The sequence below is a fragment of the Castor canadensis genome, chromosome 4 (assembly GCF_047511655.1).
Source record: "Castor canadensis chromosome 4, mCasCan1.hap1v2, whole genome shotgun sequence".
Lineage (NCBI taxonomy): Eukaryota > Metazoa > Chordata > Mammalia > Rodentia > Castoridae > Castor > Castor canadensis.
The window spans coordinates 48,770,347-48,786,457 of record NC_133389.1 but is presented as its reverse complement, the minus strand read 5'-3'; positions in this window follow the sequence as shown (position 1 = coordinate 48,786,457).

Genomic DNA, 16,111 nt, shown 5'->3' with positions numbered 1-16,111 from the left:
AAATACCATTTCCAAAAAGAGTAAAGACAAAGGGCCACGTGGCACACACAGTGAGTTATTGGCGCCTAACATTTTGTGTGTAATTTGGCGATGAGATAATGTAATAAACTGGCTGCTATTTAGAACCGACTATCACTACGTGATTTTACAAAAGATAAAAGGTTCCTTTTCCTCCCCATCCTTGCCAGCATTTGCTACCTTTTGCTTTTTTGATAATAGGTGTGAAGTGGTTTTGATTTGTATTTCCCAAGTGATTAGTGATTTTTTTGAGCACATTTTCATTTATTTCTTGGCCCCTTGTATGTCTTCTTTGGAGAAATATCCGTTCACATTTTTGTGCATTTAAAAATCAGTTTCTATTTAGTTCTATATGTTCTGAATATCACCTTCTTGTCAGATGTATCATTTGTATATCTTGTCTTTGATTTCTCAGGTTGTCTTTTCACTCTATCAATTGTTCTTCTTACTGTGAAGAAACTTTTCAGGTTGGTGTTGTTGTCCTTGTCTATTTTTGCTTTTATTGCCTGCCTTTTGGTGTCATAGCCCAGAAATCATTGACAAGGCCAATGTCAAGCTTTTTCCTTATGTATTCTTCTAGAAGTATTACATTTCAGATTTTACATGTAAGTCTTTGATCTATTTTGAATTGATTTTTATTTTATAAAGGTCCAATTTTATTCTTTTGCATGTGAGTCTCCAGTTTGCCCCAGCACACAATTAATTATTATTTTATATTGCCTTACAATCCATTTTAAATACACATTCAACTATTTCATGACAGAAGCAGGGCTTAGTTACCCTTGACCCAGTTCCCAGTTCTCCACCTCTTTCCAGTTCCCCAATGCACTCAATCCAGATACCTGTCTTCAACAACCACTTCTTGGTGACCAGCTTTCTATTAAGACAGCTAAATGTGACCTACTTGACTTGCCCTACTAATCCTATACTCTGCATGGACCACATAGAGAAGCCCCAGCAACCACACACCTCACAGCAAGATCTCATGGAACTGCTTCAGCTCTCTCTAAACTCACTCACTGGAACTCCCCATAGGAAACACATCTAAATAACACCTTGGACCCTAAGAAAGGCTTCAACCCCCAATTTCCTCATTTGCTCCCCACCCACTGGTTGACGGTGCATGTCCTGGATGGTTCCCTCCCTTGCATTAGCCCTTTTTCTATTTAGTTGGACAGAGGGCATGTTGCCTTCTATCCTTAGATCTTTAAGTAACAAACTATTTCCGTTATTTCGTGTGATTTGCTGAACTGCCTCCTCTGTCTCACCTGACTGTAATCCTGAACTGCTTTTGGTTCTATTTCATGGAGCATCTTTTTCTATCCTTCTACTTGCAACTTTAAATGTAAAATAAATCTCCTGAAGGTAGCATATAGTTAAATCTTGTTATTTTATCTATTGAGTTATTTGTGACTGGAGATTTCGTTCATTTGTATTTAAAATAATTATTAATATAGGAAAACTTACTTTTGCCATTTTGTTACTTGTTTTCTGTCTGCCTTGTAGCTTTTTTTTTTAATCATTTTTCCCCCTCTTGATGTTTTCCTTTGTGTTTTGTCAAATTTAGTAGGGACCAGCTTCCATTCTTTTGGGTTTTTTTGTATATCTTCTATAGGTATTTTCTTTGTGTACCATGGGGCTTACATAAAATATCTTAGTGTTAAAACAGACTATTTTAAACTGATAACTTAGTTTAAGACATGTACAAATAGTCTACATTTTTCTTGACCTTCCACACTTTGCTATTTATTTCACAAATTACAACTTTTTATATTGTATATCCATTAACATATTTTATAGTTGTGGCTATTTTTATACTCTTGACTTTTAACTTCTAGACCTGAATTAAAAGTGATTTACATACCACCATTATAGTATTATAGTGCAGACTGTCCCTAACTTAACAATGGTTCAAGTTTTGACTTTTCAAATTCATGGTGATGTGAAAGTGATATACACTCAGTAGAAACCATACTTATATTTTGAATTTTTATCCTTTCTTGGGATAAAGATACACAGTTCAATACTCTGTCATGAATGATACTCAGGAGCAACAGCAAGTCACAGGTCCCGGTCAGCCATGTGTTCATGGGGTAAACAACCAACATTCTACATTCTGAACTAGAAGAGGGATGTGGATGGATTTACCCTGTTCTCACTTTCCCATCTTGCCCTCCCACTGGCCCCCCTTTTATTATGTTGCCTTTGACTCCCAAAAATACTGGTACAGAAGGAAGGAGAGAGGTAAAGAGCAGAAACAGTCTTCCCTTTGGAATCTGTTGCTGGAGGGATGGTTTTGGATTCTTTAGAGACCCTCCACCATCACTGGAATCTCCTACATTGTAAGGTCAATGTCTCCTTCAGTGGGTTGATATGACAACTCCTCCAACTCTGGCTTCCATCAGTTACATACCTATGACTCTGCTATTGGGAGATATGTCTTAGTCTGTTTTCTGTTGCTATGACAGAACACCACAGACTCAGTAATTTATAAAGAAAAGAAGTGTATTTTGGCTCATAGTTTTGGAGGCTGGGAAGTCTGGGGGTGGCACTAGCATCTGGTGAAGTGCTGGAAGGTAAAAGGATGAAAGCCAGTAAAGGGGGGGTGAGAGTGGAGTATTTTTATAACAACCTATCTTGCAATAACTACTCACCTAACAGTAAGAATAATACATTTCTGAACATTCTGCCCATCACCTTTCATTAGGCCATACCTTCCAATACTCACATATTGAGGTCCAAGCTTCTAGGACATTAATTTGAGGAGCCCATCCAACCATAAAACCTAAAAAGTGTTTCATCTGAGGATCAGAAGAGCAATCCCATGGCATTAAAAAGAGTCCTGGGGCCAAAAATCACTTTCTGTGAATCATCCCAAATAACCTTGTATGTGTAATAAGAGGAAGGAATAAACTCTTCAAGATATTCAAGATGGCAGGCATAAATTATAAGAGCAGAACTCAGCATTAATCAAACATGAAGTAAATTTTTTCAAATGGACAGAAAGGTTCTGTGACCAATTGCTAGTGAACAAGGCTAGGGGTGGTTAAATTGAACCATTAAGCACTAGACTCTTTGCCTTCAGTAAAAAAGGCTTTCATGTGAAAGAAAGCCTTCAGCCCATTTTCCAACCAGATCTCTGTTTTCACTACCTAATCACTTCTATTTCTTTGTGTTTAGAATATTCTTTTGCTATAGTCTTAGGATACATTTTCTCTAGTGTTGTTCTGTTCACTACCCATTTTTGGCCACAAAACTACAAAACAATAGAGATGGCTTTGCCAATGGTACAAAAGGCTCAATTCAAGTCCAGTTGACCTTGTTTCTATCATCAGTAAGCAGCTCTATCTTCAGAAGGGCATCCTAAACACATTCATTTTCCAATATGCCACTAAGATTTCTTAGGAATCAAGCACTTCAGCATGCTAAAGTTTCTTTTTTTTTTTTCCTAGAAACATTCTAGCCAGCTAATGTTGAATTTATGGCTTTGCAGAATTCCCTGAGAATAGGAGAAGTGAAAAATTGTACCCATGTTGTCAACAAATTCCAAGAATAACGTTCCTGTCTATCCATCCATACAAGGAAGTTTACATGCCGTAAACATATGGATGAAAACAGTAATTCACTAGTATTGTAAGAAGGTGTTTTTGAGAGAATGGAGAAAACACAGTAAATTAAAAAGTCTACTAAAAAAAGTAGGATATAATCTTCTTGCCCCATAATTTTTCACCTTATTCCTCATTCATGTGAAATACATTTGGAAATCCCAATGTAAAATGTATATTCTTTAGGCTTGTACTCAAGCAAAAATTGTTTGTCTCACAAAAGGAGCAAAACTTACCAATGTATTCATTTTAGCAGAAGAAATATATTACATATCTGTCAATTTCAGTAGTCCTTCATATTACAGGAGCCTGTTTACCTTGCTCAGACTGCGCATGTTTGAGCATGTCTATCCATGTATCTGCATTTGTACAATAAGCTTTTCAAAAAGAAATTTTTAAGGAGAAAATTTCTAGTTAACTTTTTACCTTGTAGATGCTATGAGTATGGCAAGTAATTATAACCGGAGAGAATGTTTTACTTTGAATATCTTCAATTTGAACTTATTTAAGTAACATTTACCCCTAAAAATCCTGCTTCTAAGACTCTCACAGATTTCCATGCTAATAATTTTCCATACTAGCACAGCTGCAAAACTGGACTTACAAACTGTTTTTAAAACATAACTCAAAGATTGGAAACCACCTTAAAAATGAATTCTGATTTCTTTGTATTAAAAAAAATTTCTATATTGCTCCTAATTTCAAATCACTAAAAGAGTGGGCAGCCAGTAAATATTATTTGTGGTTAATACATGTTTGCATGTTCAATGATTCTGCTGCTTTATGCTCTGAAAGAAAGTGGAGCAATTATTTTTGACCCTACTTCAGAGAAGGAGAAACCAAAGGGGAGCGGGCACACTTATTGAAGTCATTGTCTTCAGAATCATGGGCACATTCTGGGATGAGGCGAGTGTCATCATTTCCAAGATGTACGGAATCCCAGTTTAGCTGCTCCTACGCTGGCAGGGGCATAACAGCTATTTAGCAATATTATCTAAAGTAATAATAATAATCCACTTTATTTACAAGGCACTTACCCGCCATTGGCATGCAAGGTGTCTGCCTTGAAGCACAGCAGTAAAATAATTAAACTTTATTGAGCTGTCTAATGCCATCCCTGTGTGGATTTTGGCATATTGTAAGACCTCGCACAGGGTTCTTTGTATAAGGCTTGCGTTTTCACTATAACCACTGTTGATTCTTTGTGTATCTCTAATTTCTTTCCATAACATCAATAAAAGAGAATATTGAGGGGAGAAAGGTCTCTTCCAAACAGGGGGTCTGACTCTCGGCTGTGATTTGCTTGGCAATTGGAGATTTTGTGTACAGTCTCTTACAGCAAAAGGTGAGAAACGCACAAGCAATGGCTTTTTAAAAAACAGAGAGCCGCGGGAAGCCCTCTCTGCCCAATTACAAGGTTATCCCAGTTCATTTTTACGGTTTGTTTCTTTTTTTTTTTTTTTATCACATATGTTTCCTAACACAGTCTTGATGTCCTGTGGGGCTGCTTTTGTAAAAAGCCATAGCTTCTGATTTAAGGAGCTTCAAAAATAGCTCTCTGCTTCTTCAGTCTGAAAGAGAACAGTCAGGAACGGCACATTTATTCTCTTTGAAAAATAGAAAGATGTCAAAAGCAAAGTTCACAGCAAAATTAGGCTGATTTGTTTTGTGCTGCTGTGATTGTGGCTGTAGAAGTAAACAGGAAAAAACAACACCCATCGTGCTTTGTTTAATAAGAGAAAACTGCTATTAAAAATGAATTTTGGGTTTAAGAAACTTATCCTGGAGGGAAGAATCACCAATTATACAAGCTTTGAGGGAGGAAGGGGGAAAAAAAAAAAGCAAGACTTGATAACACAGTCGGCACACAATTCGAGCATCACGTTCAGAAGGGAGATATACCATCTTTAGTCTGATGCCAGTGATCAGTAGTTGGTTGTGATTCTCAGAGTCTCTGTGTTGGCTGACAGACACTGAGCGATAACTTACTGTTTAAACTTCCACAGTAAAAGCAACTTTGGTTGACAGTGACCAAAGGTAGCCCCAATTTGGAAAACTGCCAGGTGAGAGTATGCAGGAAGCACTACCTGGAAGAGGCCACTGAAACCTATTCATTCAGCAGCTGTAGCATAGTCATCGTCTTGCACATGCTTTGACGTTGTCTTGTCCTGATGCGACAATGGTGCCCAGTTGAACTCACACATTTCTCAGGATGGAGCACCAGCTTCTTTATGGGTTCCAATTCTTCCATTCCAGGTTTTTCTTGATGTGTAAAGTGGGATGTAGCATGAAGGCCAGAGCTAGCAACTGATGGAAAGTTTCCCTGTCGTTGAAGAGATAGAGGGTCAAAACCAAATCTAGAATTGGAATGGGAGAACACCAGTCTTGGTTTTAGATAAAATATGTTATTTGGCATTGAATTGGACTCCTGTATGCTGAAACCCTGAGGTCTGGGTTTGTCTTCGTTTCTCTACTGTCATTTCTAATGAGAGGGAATGGAAAATGATACACTAAATTTTAGTTGTTAGGTTCTTGTGATACTAGCCTTGAGATTCTAGGCAGCCTTTGTGAACTTCTAGTCCATTTAATTAATTAATGCAGTACTGGGATTTGAACTCAGGGACTCACGCTTGCCAGGAAGTAGCTCTACCACTCGAGCCACAGCCCTAGCCTTTTATGCTTTATTTTTCAGATAAGGTTTTGTGCTTTTTGTCTGAGGCTGCTGGCCATGATGTTTCTACTTACACATCCTGGGCAGCTGCAAATCCTTTTAAAACTATAGATATTAAATTAGCTAAAGTATCTGGGAAAACAATTATGCTGTGCATGGATACGATGGCTTTCCAGGAGCAGATACCTTTCCTGGAAGTGCTCTTGGTGTGTTCATGTTTTCAAGGGCACTCTGCTCTCACACACCACAGTTTCATTGGACATGCTATTTCTTCTGCCTAGAACATTCTCCTATTCTCAGCATTGGTCAATTAACTTCTGCTTTTCCATCAGGTAGCAGCCGTGGAACCGATTCTTCAGAGAAAGTCTCTATGCTGGCTCCTGATCATATATGATGAGTAGCTTGCCCCTTTCCTTGCTACATTACCACAGGTATAATTTTGCAGTATTGTGTGATTCACCTTTGACTACTGCCTAAAACAATACACAGAGACTAGAGTGTCAGGAATGCCTATGTCTTGTACACATGGATCATTTTAAATTATGGTGTAGAATCATTCAATCCTGGAAAGGCACCCAACTCAATAAATCCACAGATAACTAAAGTCCACTTTTGAACTAAGTTTCAGTCCTCTCCTTAGTTTATCTGTTATCAGTGTATAAGTTTTAAAAGGAACAAATGTACTCATCTATGTTTCTTCTCTCTTTGTTTCCAGTTCATTGTTTCCATTCTCCTAATGAACACTGACATTGTCACTAGCAACACCAAGTAGAAAGATAGACTCCTCCAACTGGGGAATGGAAAGTGAATACCAACAGTCAAGTTAGCTCGAAGGTCACCAAAGCAATGTAATCAAAGATAGAACCTAAAATTTTAGACCGTGGCTTTTGACAGCATGGAGAACAAAACTCCATACTTTTTTTTTCTATCGCTAGAGCTACTTTTTAGGTAAAACCACGGATTATTGGGAGTCAATTTGTTTATTTTGCTGGTAGATTGATAAGTAGATTGACAAGAAGACAGACAATAGGTAGACTGAAAAATAAGTTGCCCTATATTGTGGTATGTTTTATGCAGTTTTGTTCACTAGTACAACTGATGTGTGAAATATTAAACTATTTTCAAATATTGTGCCATGGCGTCTTAAAGCTTCCACTTTTTGTCTTTTAGCGAGACCTATCCATTTCATTCTACCATAGAATCCATTTTTAGACACACTGATGTCTGACATCCCATCGTCTACTCACCTGGGGCCAACAGATTGCTTTCCTGAGTATGATTCTTGGTCCTACTGTTAGGAGGTTGGAAACTGATGGAGAAACATTAGCCTGCCAATGAGATGGGCAGTATCCCATAGACCACTCCAGTGGTCTGTGTGGAACTTGTTCAGCTTCTTGAGGAGCTAAGATGATAACAGACCTGTTCAGAGATTGGAGCTACAAACCGCAAAGTACTGCAGAGGCTGACCAGAGCTCCAGGACGCGAATGGTTTTCCATGAGAAGCGAGCCCGTTCCATTTGTGGCTTTTGCTAGTTTTGCACTATCAAGAAATGTATTTTTAAAAAACCTTTTCTGCAAAGCTAGCAAAAGCCACAAATTCGATACCTTTGGTTGATATGCAAAATGCAATGCCCGATTCTGGTTAGGTTTTGTACTGCATTAGCTAATGTACTGGAACTTCTTCCAAGAAGTTCCCAGGTCAACCAGCTTAACCTCCACATTTCAAATCCACTTTGATTTGAGACCTCAGCAAAACATTCACAAAGTGCTGTATGGCGATGTAATTGTTGAATTTCAACCTTAAAATATTTAAATGATGTTTCAACCCTCCCCCAATGCCAACACTCCTGATATGCTCTCAGGAAAACCATGAACTTGACCTGATAGTTGGTTCCATTAGTGCAATAGAGGCAAGTTGTACCATAGAAACTGGAAAAAAAAATGCAGGTTAGAATCATTCACTCAGATGTGACATGGGTAAGAGGCATACAGTATAAGGGACTCCAAGAAGAAAATTTGCACCTAGAAATAATCGAGGGGGTCAAGTTGTATATCTCATCTATAAGAAAACCTGCAACAGGCCTCATAGGCTGTTCTGTGACCCACATTAGATTCTAAAATCTCCATGAGTGGGGAATCCTCACTGTTGTTCTCTTGCAATCAGTTTTGCTATGTAAAAATTGGGGTCAGGTGGATCTCCTGAGGCTTCTTTTCCATGGAGATTGGTGCTGACCTGGGTCAGATGATGCCGACCCTGCACTCTGTCTGCAGCATTGGGGGTGATTGTCTTTGTTGGGTAAGTAAAACTATTCCCATTATCCTATATATAATGTGTGAAGTCTAAGTTGGATTATTTGGTATGAAAAGTTTAAGGTGCTATCATTTTTAGAAGAATTCCAGAATTAAAGGATAGATAAGAAACATCTAAGAATTTATTGGTTTTTCTCTGTTGACTCAGTTACTTGTGATTCTAGGATTTAAAAAAAAAACTTAGAAAAGAGTAATACTAGAGGAATTTTTAAATGTCTTTCTTTTATCTCCCAACATATCATTAAGTTTTGGATTCACAGAAGTGAAATGGCCTTAGATGATGAAGATATAGCTTATGGACTGAGGGCTACATAATTAAACATGTAAGATATCAAGGTAAAGTACTAGAATGCATAAAGAGGGTAATTTCTTTAGTCAGCAAATGAGCAATAACAGGAAAAGAATTTTTGTCTTGGGATAGTGAGCAGTTGTATAAACATATGATGCAAAGGCTTTTTCAAATAGACATAACACCACCATATGTTCCATCTGAAAACTGCAAAGGGACTTGGGAAAATCAGAATGATTTAAGATCGCCTATACACATCTCTGCCACCACTTGGTTAGCTGAGTCCAAACAACTAAAAGTAAGGAGTGTAGTTAAATGGGGACATGTTGAGACATCATAGTGTGCCCTAGAGATTGTTGGGGTGAGATAAAGAAAGCCATCAAACATCATCAGCAAACTGCTGCTTCCTTTAAGATATGGTGGAGCATGTGCGCTACCTCTGGTCTCTTTTTTTTTTTTTTTTTGACAGGGATCTGACTTTATTTTATTTATTTATTTTTTATTATTTTATTATTCATATGTGCATACATACAAGGCTTGGGTCATTTCTCCCCCTTGCCCCCACCCCCTCCTTGACCACCCACTCTGGTCTCTTGACTACAGTGCTGGTGGAGTGCCTTCCTCCAGATCCCGGCAGGAGCTGCTTACCATGACAATAGACGTTTAGACTGTGGGAGCATATGGATTTGCCCTTCTTCAGGACTTAGCTATGAGAACGAGACAATGCTGCCAGGTGTCAAAAGACCACTAAAGTAAATAGACCCTTCTTCATAAAGGGAAAGCAGCCTGTGAAGCAGACACAATGGAAACAACAGCACCTCAATGGCAAGTACAGGCTGTGTTTGCACAGTGTCAAATCAACCAATCGAAGGGTGAAAAATTTAACACACACAAACGTTTTGTCTATCTAACCTAGCCGGCGTGTGCTTTTTCTTTGCAACTGGAGTGAATAATCATTTGGGGTATCATGTTGGCTCAGCAATAGTGGAAAAATTGGCATCAGAAGAGGAGCCATTGAAATGTCAGTGGTACCAACCTCAGCTGTCCATTCCATAAATGGAGGGGACGTGAGATTGATGTGGGAAGCAAAGTCCATTTCCAGCAGTGAGGATCACAAAGCCACTTTGCTCCCCTGAGCTGGCTTCATTAATCTTGACTTGATCCAATTAATCTGTAAGATGACCAGCAATGATCCTCCGAAAAGTTGTTTGTTCCTCCAGTCAGAGATTCAGATCCCTTCTTATTGTCCAGCTCTTTAATAAAGACTAAAAAACTGAGGACTATTTCTGGCCACAACTAATCGAATTATCCATAAATCTTCAGTTTACTTGGTCTTTACTTAAACTTGCCTCTGTTCCTATCAAGTTTTTTTCTCAGGAATAAAAACAAAATCTGTATCATTTGAAATCATCCATCCATAAACACATAAGTTTATGTGAGTCAAGCCAAGCTGGTCACAATTTTGTCCCTAAAATATGAATGTATTTTCTTGTTTATTTTCCATTCTATATTGCATTTGGTGGTTTGTCAATTTGATGTCTTTCTTCAGTTATGGAAAGCCTCAGAATTGCTTCTTCCCTCAATTCTATGTTTCCTGTAAGGCCTACTCAATGCACAGTGAAACCCCAGGTCTCCTTTGAACCTCTAGAGTCACTGATTCATTCCTTAGGTGTATCCAGCATGCTACTCAACCCACTTAATGAATTTCTTTTTTACCTCAACAGTCACATTTTTCATTTCTAAGAACTTGTAAACTGCCAGGTCTTATTTCTTGAGTGCCTCTTGTAGTTTCATAATCTCTTGTTCACATATCATGCTTATGCAAACTTCCTTTATCTCTCCTAATATTATTAAAAATAATTATTGAGTTCTTTCTATTATTTCTCATTCCTGGGGCATTGAAATTTGCTGTATTGGTGGTCTCTCTTTCATTGGGTTGATCATACTCACACATTGGATAGCTCTTGGTTGTCTTCTGTCATCCTCAGACATTGGTTGTCCAGTGTCAAGGATTCCTTCAATACAGAGTCTGCAAAAGTTGTTGAGAGCAGTTTATTTGAAAGGCATGCCAAGAAACAAGAACAAAGAGGCAGAGAAGTGCTGTAGGCCAGCAGCAAAAGCCACTTTCAGGGAGCATTTGGAGGTTGCTGGGTTCCCCCAGGACCTATGAAAAGCATGTAGGATGCCCCTCAGACTGTGTGCTAAAGGGCTTCCATCTCCCATGAATTGCAGGTTGCCCCTGAGGGTACTAACTGACTCCCTCACACTTTTGACTTGTTTGCCTGTGGGTCAAAGAGATTTCCCTGGTTTTAGAAAAGACTCTGTGGCATAAAGCAGAAAAGACATGTATTTAAGGTAGGACCTGGTCAGTGTGAGTCCAGTCATGCATGAAACTGTACAAGGCAGTTGCACTGAAATTCGAGGTGGATAATAGGATCCAGGTGTGCACTTGTGTGGGACAGTCCTCTCGTGGGCATCCTAAGGTTGTGATCATTCCTGATGTAGTGGTATTTTTGCAAAAGAAGACTTTGGGCAGCCATCTCATCCAAGTCTTTTAGCAGAAGCATTCAGTTTGGCCTGGGAGTGAGGGTTGCCTGACCTCTACCATCTTTTCAGAGTGCCTCTTTTTTATCTCTTCCACAGAAAGTTCTTATTCTTGTTTTTAGGATGACTATGAATACATTATTTTAAAAATACTTTCCATAATATCTTGTGGGAAAGATTTCCACCTGTGCTCAGCTGTCTGCCTAATGTTTAAATTAGTCTTTTCTATTATTTGTCTTAAAGCATCACTCCCAAAATCATAGAAATTCCCCCACGTTACAACAAACTTAAATTTCAAGAATATGCCTACATTTACAATTTCCATAACTACCTGGAAATTGATCTTCTTCTGCTGTCCTCTCGATAGAATTCAAAGGGTTAATTAGTGAATATGGCCACCTGATCTTCTGAAAAAGCCTCACAAAAACTGTCCAGGTTGATCCATTCAAAACATCCCAAACCCAGGCCCATAGAAAGCATCTTCTATTATCATTCTTTTTCCATTACACAAGATTGTTTTAAGTTACCATTGTGTGTGTTAGTCTGCTAGGGCTGCCATAAGAAAGTACCATAGACTGGGTAGATTAAACAACAGAAATTCATTTTCTCACAGTGCTGGAAATTACAAGTTTGACATCAAGGTGAGGGGCAAGGTTGGCTTCCTCTGAGGCTTCTTCTTTGACTCACAGATGGCCATCTTCTCCTGCACCTTCATATGGTCTCCTCATTGAGCATGTCTGTATCTAAATCTTTTCTTATATGAACATCAGTCGTATTGGACTAGGACCCACTCATATGACTCATTAAACACACTATTTTCAAATTCAATCACATTCTGAGGTTTGTGGAGTTAGGGCTTGAACATTTGAACTTGATGGGGGACAAAATTCAGTTCATATGCACATCTATCAGGAATTCTCCGGATTTCATTTCAATGTTGTTCAAATGCAATAAGACATTATTCCAATCCTCATTTCAGTTTAAACAGAAAGAGTTGCCCTTGCCACAGACTTTAAAACCATGGCATTTTTCCCCCTGACTTTTAGTAGAAAAATATTTCTTCTAATAATTCCTTTGAGTGTGCAGAAAGGAACACAAGAACATATAATAAACTGAGAGGAGAAAGTCTTTAGGTCAAATCTACAAACAGTAAAACCTCCTTAATATAGGATAATAATCTGCAACTTTCTGAGACAACAAAACCAAGTTTTGGAATAGCTTTGTTATTTAATTTTAAAAATAATATATACATGTTGCTAAAAATTAATCAAACAGTTCAAAGGGATATAGAGTATAAAGAATGTCTTCTCCCACTTCAACTCTCAGTTCCCAGATGTCCTTCCCAGAGGCAACCACTATTATCTGATTCTTAATTATCACTCCAGAGATATTCTATGGGAATGCCAACATGTATATTAATGCAAATTCTTGCTTTATATTGCTGAGGTATACTTTACATACATTTTATAGTAAGGCTTTTCCACTTATCAGTGTTTGAGATTATTCCATATCACAGGAAGAATCTATGTCTAATTATTTTCAAAGACTGCATAATATTCTGTCGTATGGATGTACAAATAGTTTTTTAGTTAGACCCCACTGATGGACTTTTAAGTCATTTCAACCTTTTGTTCCCATCAATAATGCTATAATGAATAGCCTTCTTTATACACAGATGCAGAAGTACCCTTTCAGGGTAAATTTCTACTGGTGGAATTGCAAGTTCAAATGTTATACATAGCTTTAAATTTAGAAATGTAAGGGGAAATTTCTCTCCAAAGCATTTGCATCCATTCGGAATCCTATCCATAATGTAGGTGAGTTCTTGTTTTCCAACACCTGGTGAATACAGACTGTCATCCAACTTTTGAAGCTGTCAATTTCATGGGCAAGCAGTAGTATACAGTTATTTTTCCAATTTGAATTTCTCTGGTTACGAGCATCTTTTTCTATATGTAAAGACATTGCTGCTATTCCTCATATTCTGTGCCCATTTATTGTTTTTCTTTCTTTAATCACAAAAATAGATTTTTAACAACCATAGGGAAGTATTTATTTATTTAGGTAGTTATTATTTCTAGAACCAGTATCAGATGAACAATGTAGATTCCTAAGTCTGCTTAAGTCTCCTAAGTCTGCTTCAATAAACAAATAACAGGGAATAATGAATGAATCACTAAATAAGGAGTCTCAGTGCTACCACTATTGAAAAACATTTTAATTCTCTGAATAAATGGAGAAATACACCATGTTCATTGATAAAATAATTTAAAGTAGAGGATGTCAGCACCCCCTTAACTCACATACACATGTAATGCATCCCAATAAAAATTCTTTAATGGTTTCAGAATAAAAGTAGACAAATAGCCTAGTCAATTTTGAAAAAGAATAACAGTGAAAAAAGAAGCAATTTATCATAGAATACTAGATCTAAAAAGCTTTAGTAAAAAATATGACAAAAGAGCAAGAGAAAGTTGATTAACAAAACATAAAAGATCTTAGAAAATAGCAAATTGGCATATTGTTTAGAAATATTGTAGGGAAAACTCTTATACTTTGTAGAGAAATAATCTTGAATTTCTACACACAGGATATCCAAAGTGGATGCCCAATGGAATTACTATCTAAATAAGACAGATACAGTTATAAAGCTGATAGAAGAAAATGTTCAGGATACACTTGAAACATTGGGATAAGAAGAGACTTCCTAAAGTAGACACCCAAAGCACAAAATGTACAGGTATCCATAAAATAAAGAGCACTGTAGAAAAGTTGGCAGAAAGATGATAGTTTGAGAAAAAGATAATTGCAACTTCTAAAACCAAGACAAGGTGATTATTTAGAATATGCCACAAACTCCTGCAAATCAGTAAGAAGAAATAGGAAACATAGTAGAAAAATAAGCAAAGGGCATTATCATGCAGTTCACAGCAAGTGAAGCATGAATGGCCATCAGATTGTGGAAGATTAGGTGTCCTAGAAGGCAGAGTAGGCAATGAAAATTATAATGAAGAACTTTATTACATAGTGCTCTACGTAACACCCATGGAGGAAGAGAAGGAAGAAGGAATGGGACAAGGGGAAAGCAGAATGGAGATGCAGTCTCAGTAAAGGACTCAGGGCATCTGGGGTTGTTCCAGAGATGGCATAGTATGGTAGATTGTATATAAAAAATAAGAAAAGAAAAGAAAAATGTTTGCAATAACATCTCTCATACCACACACTTTTCTTATGAGGTTACTATGACACTCCTCCCATGTTAAAAAAGGATCTGTATCTTCTTTCCTTAGAAGTGGGTAGGTGTTTTTCACCATTTCAACTAACAGAGGAAAATGAAAATGATGTGTGTGCATTTCATAGCAGGTCATAGAAGGTGATGCAACTTCTTCTGGTTTGTATGATACTTGTTCCTGAAGTAGTAAGCCACTGTATAAACACAGATTGGCCTGAGGCCACCATGCTCTGAAAAAGTTCAAAGTAGACCACATGGAGATTCCATGATGAGAGAGAGATTAGCTCTAGTCACTCTCTGGCAGAAACCATGTGAAAGAACGTAAGCCCCAATTTCCTTTCTGATCCCTTCCCAAGTTCCTGACTCACAGAAACCTTGCAAAATAATGAAGGGAGGGTTGGTGGAGTGGCTCAAGTGGTAAATCACCTACCCAGCAAGTGTGAGACCCTGAGTTCAAACCCCAGTGCCACCAAAAGCCCAAAATAATAATAATTAAGGGATTCTTGTTCTTTTAAGTCACTAAGCTTTGGGGGTTATTTGATATGCAGGAATAGACAATCAGAACAGAGAGCTCTTCAGAATTATCCTGATTAGAACAAAGGGCTATATATAAAATACCTACACCAACCAAGCATTGAATAACAACTCACCAGAAAGCCAGGAGCCACTCTGGTCAAAGTAGCTTTCTTTAACCAAGGACAATTCCTAAAATGGGCTGTCACATGAAGGTTATTGACCACTAGGACTTCAGGAATAAGTCAGTCTTAAAACAGGATCTGGAGGGCATTTCGCAGAATCCACTAAAATCCGCTACCTGCACCACTTAGGTCTACTCTTTTTCACAAGTTCCACAAGCATCAGAATGCTAGTTTGCCTCTTTCCTTGAAAGAAACCTAACAGAAGAAAGTTAGTAGATGACTCACAGCTTTTCCTCCTGCAGCTTGTCTTAAGACTCCAACTGATTTTCATCCTTCTCCTTCTCTACCATCCATTCTAGATTCCTCCCACTGTCAGGACCTCTCCTGGGGCCTCTGTGACTGCAATGGTTTGAGTGTGATGCCCAAAGCCCATGTGTTGGAGATTTTGTATTCAAATTCACCTATTAATGACATTCTAAGGTAGAGCCCTTGGGAGGTAATTAAAATGAAATGAGGTCATGATGGTGGGGTCCTTATGATGGCATTAGTGACTTTATAAGAAGAAAAGAGACATGATGTCCTCCATCATGTTATGATGCAGCAAAAATGTCCTCACCAGATGGCAAGGAGATGCTGGCACCATGCTACTAGACTTCCCAGTCTCCAGAATTAGGAGTTAAATGAACCTTTGGTCTTTATAAATATAAATACTTGGTCTCAAGTATTTTGTTACAATAGCAGACTACAACAGTGACTTACCTGATGGAGTGACTCAGACCCTCATCATTCACTGAGGAGTCCAAC